Source organism: Macaca mulatta, chromosome 2 (genome assembly GCF_049350105.2).
Source record: "Macaca mulatta isolate MMU2019108-1 chromosome 2, T2T-MMU8v2.0, whole genome shotgun sequence".
NCBI lineage: Eukaryota > Metazoa > Chordata > Mammalia > Primates > Cercopithecidae > Macaca > Macaca mulatta.
The window spans coordinates 197,624,815-197,630,814 of record NC_133407.1 but is presented as its reverse complement, the minus strand read 5'-3'; positions in this window follow the sequence as shown (position 1 = coordinate 197,630,814).

Here is a 6,000-nt window from a genome sequence, read left to right as displayed (position 1 = left end):
TAACAATAAAATCGAGGACTTCTCACCCCTCAAGGATTGGGCAGTAGGTACAGTTATTAAGCCAAGTCCCAAAGGCAATGGTTATACCTGTTGCTTGGGAGTCAGCGTGAGAGGTCAAAGGCTAGACAGTAATACAGGAGAAAGGTAGAAGCTTGGTAAAGGGGTGGGGAGGTGAGCGCTAAATGTTTTATTTTCCCATTACTCCTCAGTGCCAAGAGTTTACCTGCCTGTTTCTGTTGGTTTCTAATAAACCAATCGTCTTACTCTCTTTTCCCAGAAGAATTCCTAACTTGTGACACTTTTAGGCAGGACTAACAGTATTGTGTTGGTGTCACTGCTTACCTGGTTTTGTCAGTCTGAATACCACATCCTTGATGTTGATGGTGCGGTATCGGCCACCACTTAAAGTATCTATATATAAAGGTTGTTTAACCCAGTATGAAGTGGCAAGATATTTTGCTGATATTAATTTGTCCTATGTTCTCACCACATGAATCTGGAAGATATGAGAAGTCTTGCTCATCACTTCTTCCAAAAACTCGAGAAGGTTATCAGATTTTGTGCTGAGTTCTGAACTCCTTGCTTTGTGAAGGTCTTGACCCCTTTTTGTGGCAGGAACAAACGCTAACCTGGTCAGAGTCCCAAAAGAAAACTGTGTCTACTCTTTGTTGGACTGTTCTGTCTTTAAAGCCTAAACTTGTGGAGGGGGAAGGTAGACAAACTGGGGAGAAGGGCTTTTCTGGAGTTTCCTCAGAAGCTGAGGGAGTCAATGAGGATGTGGGGCGCCTTTTGTTGACTGACAGAGATCTGAGGCCTTTGCCCACTCAGAGCCCTTGAGACGTGAAAAGATCTTTGATGAAGTAAACATTGGGATATCTGGAGAAAAAGATGAATTCTTGTGATAAACAACAAAAATTATTAAAGTGATAAAACTATACATAGTTGATCAAATGTAAATTATATCTAAAGGATATGTATCCAGTATGTCCCTAAAAACTTCTATGATATTTCCAGTGAATTCCTGAACCCTTATAAATATGAGGAGGATTTCTAGCACATCACAGAGATTTTTTAACTGAAAATAACTATAAGAAATAGCAATGTGGATTAGGTGAATGTTTCCTCCTTTGCTCTTTCAACATGTTTTCTTTTACTTAAACCTTCATTTTGTATCTTCTATAATTGCAGTAGCTATGTGTCCACTGCCTCTAAAGGAAGGGACAAGAATGAGCTCCCTGGAGATTTGAGGGCTGATGAAAAAGAGCACTCAGACACCTTATGTCTTATAGAATTACATTTTATGCAGTAAGCTCAAAGTACTTTCTCAGACAAACGTCTGAGAAAATATTATGCTGATGAAAGTTCCTTCTCCAGGATCCTAGTTTCTTCACAGGAAATGTATTTGGATCCCAGCAAGGGTCATCTGCCTGTCTGAGGTGGAGCCTCCCAGCTCAGGGCCATTCTTGGTGGGGGTTCATCAAGAGTAATATTGTAAAAATTTTCTATTGCTATGTAACAAATTACATCAAATTAAGTGGCTTAAAAACGTATTTCTTGTCTCACATCTGTGGGTCAGGAGTCTGACCATGGTTTAACTAGGTCCTGTGTTCAGGGTTTTATAAAATTGCAATCAAGGTGTTCAAAGGGTTGGGTTCCCATTTGAAGGCTTGACTGGGGAAGAATCTGTTTGGAAGCTCTTTCAGCTTCTTGGCAGAATTCATCTTCTTGAAGCTGTGTGACTGATGCAGGTTTTGCTGAGTGTCATCTGGAGATCACCCTTAGGTTCTACAGGACACCTGAAGGTCCAGTTTCTTGCTGCGTAGGCTTCCTCACCCATGGCTGCTTACTTACTAAGCCAGAAGGAGAATCTCTTTCTCTAGCCTGCTAACACTGAGTCTTATGTAACATAACATAATCATGAGAATGGCATTCTATCACCTTTCCCTTATCCTATTGATCAGAAGCAAGTCGTAGGTCCCACATACACTCAAGATGGGGAGGTTACATAAAGGCATGGACACAAACAGACACCAGGAGGTGCAAATCATTGGAGTTTTCCTTAAGTTCTGTTCATCACACCAAGTTTATTAAATCCTAACCACACTCTACATCTCTGAAATAATTACCTGATATAATTGCAAAAGTTGCCTTTATCATTTCTACCAGATCCAGGTTCTGTATTACAATTTTTACTTTGTCATTAGCATTATCTTGTACCATCACATTTCAACAATGTAATACTAAGAAGTCTGTACACAAGTACAAATAAGGCCAAGAAGACATTGGATCTTTAAGGCTTGGGCTGGGGCTACCACGTGTCAGCCCTGCTCTGAAAGCCAAGTGGAAGAAGTATACCAGATGGGTATAACCAGTTCATTGCATCTTTGCTACTGTAGGGTTACTATTGAAAATTATTGGTTCTCTAGTGATAATACATTAAATGGTTCAGATCCTTGGGCAAATTATGCTGGCACTCCATATTTGAGCCCCAAATCATAGCTTTCTGTCACTGTTTCTGCAGTTATAAATTAGAACAATAAGGAGTTTCTCTCCTTAGGAAATTCCACTGAGCCCAAGTCAACCATATTTACTCTCTCTCTTCTCTAGACAGCAAATTCTCCTTAGGGATCTTACGTGTCAGCAGAATTTAGTCAGGGCTATCTTTCCCTGGGTTTTTCCTAATTTAAATGGCTTTTCCTAATTTCCAATCTCAGGAGAGTGGTTGAAATTTTGCTCTCTTTATTTGCCAAGAGTTTCTTATGCAAACTGGTGCACCCATTTTGGGGGCTCTGATTACCAAGAGTTAGGCGAAACCTGCTAAATCTAGTGGAAGATTTGTTCACTTAGGAGTGACTTTATGCCTTACATTTGCATAGCTATGTAACTGCACAGAGTAGAGAAGATCGGCTCCAAGACAGCTTTCTTTCTTTTCTTTTTTTTTTTTTTTTTTTTTAACCTCTGCCTAAACAGAGAAGCAGCTGGTACTCTGCTCAGTAAAACAGATTAAAGTCCTGCCTCACCAGGCATTCCAGGCTCCCTGTTACACTGGTATTTTATTATACACAGCCTCAAAGCAGTCTTTAAGTACCGAGTCTTTATCAACTGAATTCTATGGGAGGTTTTAGTCTTCTCCATTATGCTCTGCCAAATGCTGGCTGGAGCTGTGTGATGCTACAATTCTCTGTCATCCTATCCCCGAAATCTTTGTGTGTGTTCTTTATTCATGTTGTGGCTATGGGAGCAGTGTTTTAAGGTCTCTTTGGTGGAAAAAAACCCAAACTAAAAACAGCTACTTGACTGGGCAGAAACAAGGAGGTCGTGACCTTTCTTTTTGGCACGTTAAACAGTCATTCTGGGAGGCAGTGGACCCAGTGTTACTGTTTACCTCTTTCACACAGTCTGATATCATGTGGGTTACACAAGCACATGGGACTTTTGAGATTTTTTTCCAGAGCCTTTAGTGGCTAATAAGTACAAGTAGGATGGGGAAGCTGGGTAAAAATGGTCCTGCTATGTTATTTATACTCCTTACTCACCCCGCTCTCCAAAAATGCATGAATGCCTAAATTTTAGATCCATTATTTTCTATTTAGATCTATCTGTGAACACATAAATAAATGTTAATCATGGCTTTGAGTACTGAAGTTAGATGAATTTATATTTTAGAATGAAACTTGACTGCGACTTACCTGGGAATTTGATTACATCAGAGTCAAACATCTTGTTTATGAAAAAGTAAGAATGGGGAGGTAGAATAAGTATCTGAGTCTAGAATGCCACTCTTTCCCTGATAAGAACCATACTCTAGAACTAGGGGACTGGGCTATGTGGAATGAACATAGTTGTTCATCATAATCTTGATGCTGTTTACTCAGCTATTATTGGGTAAATCTAAGAGAAAATTGGGGTTAAGAGATAGTCACAGGAAGGATTAGTTGAGTGGAAAAGAAAAGAAAATTGAAAAAGAAATCCAAAAGCCACAACAGAGGACAGTGAAGGGGATGAGAGTTTCTGTAGGCACTACTCTTCAGAGATGTAGCTGTTGCCTTACAGCCTTTTATATATAAGATGAGCTAGCTTGTGTGGAGCTAGCTCACCGCCTGTACACACACACACACACACACACACGCACGCACACACACACAAACACACAGCTAGCTCATGTGAAACTGTCTTGGGTATTATTTTGGCTGTTACAGCTGATGCAATTCATAATGGTCCAAGTTTTTAGTTACAGACAACAGAATCCACTCTAGTTAATGAAAGCAGAAAGTGATTTATTAAAAGATAATGGTAGCTCATAAATCACTGGGATAGTTGAAAATAAGTTTGAGGCTGAATGCTGAAACACCTCCCCAAACCATTTCACAGAAATGGAGTACCCAGGGAGCTGCTGCCTCTGCTGTGATCAAGAATTTGCTGAACCAGGGAGCTGCTTTTGTAACTAGGTGCTCTAGAATAGGTACTTCTGCCAGTAGCTATATCAGTAATATGGTGTATCAGTAAGATGGATTTTATATTGCCTGCCTTTTCATGTGACTAAGTTCTAAATTAGATATTTATGCCAGTGTGCAAAACCTAAGTCATATCTTTAACCTTAGCTGCAAGGGAATCTGGGAAGTGTTACTGTTTTTTCTTATTCTTCTAATCTCTGCATGCTAGGAAGTAAAAATAAGTGTTGATTAAGACACACTGCTGTATTCTGCCACTCTATGGAACTTAGTAGTCTACAAAAAGATCCTTATTCAAAATGAAAGAAAGTGTGACCAAATTTAAGAAAAAGAACAACAAATAAGGCAAAACAAAGCCGAAACAAGAAAGACTGGGAAATGTAGACTAGATCTGAATTCCTGACTTATGTAGATCCACCCATCAATAAGAAAGAGCTATTTTGGACTTTCTGTGAGAAAAAAAGAAACTTCTATTGTGATGAAAAAATGAAGTCTGGGGTTATCTGTACAGCATTTAACATTACTCTAGCTAAGGCGTCCTGGTCATTGATGTTTCTCCTACTAAGCCTACTGTTTACTAACCTGTCTTCTGCAATCTAGCCGGAATGATGTTTCTGATCATGTTGTTAGCATGGCACATAAACTCCTTTGAGACCTTTTCCCAGCCTCTCTTTCCAGTATCACTTCTTGAAAATTCCCTCCAGATTTACTCCATGTTTCAAAGGATACAGTTACTGACCGTTCTTACTGGTTATTGCTCCTATAGCTTTGTAAATGGTGTATCCTCTTCCCAGGTGCTTTCCTGATCGATATATTCTTCTCTTCAATGGCATTAATTTTCCATTCTCTACAGTAGAACTTTTTCTGAGCATTTATTATATTGTGATTTTATTACTTCTTTACTTTGCTTCTCCTCTGTTATAAAATGATCTCCCGGAAGACAGATCGATCTTATTCAACATGTTATCTCAGTACTTAATGTAGTGTTAGGTAAATGATTGATTCTTGTTAAATTCATTAATTCATTAAACTTGCTTGGATTATATTTTATAGAAGAAGACAGGCAATAAACATGCACATAAATACATAAACAAATTTTTTAAAGTATAAGTGTTATAAAAATAAAAACTCATGGGATAGAGAGAGGCTGAAGTTGAGGTTGGGGATTGCTTGATAAGCTTAACACAGTTTGAATCCTTTGAAGTCTGTGCTTTAATTTCCTCATCTGTTAAATGGGGATGATGATAAAACATATATCATCAGTTCTTGAAATAATAAAATGAGTGTATACATCTAAAATGCTTAGTTCAGAGCCTGGCACATAAAACATGTGATACAATTGATTGCTATTAATTATTATAAACTTATCTTCTTCATATAAATTAGAAAAATGTGTCTTCTTCCTATAAACTAAAGAAATTCAGCTTCTTCATGTAAATTTTAGTTTTAGCTTAAACCGGACATAATTAAGACACTAAGTGTTCTCATATAAACTCTTTCCCTCTAGCACAATTAGATAATGGTTTCTAAAGCAAGTTTATGTGTATAT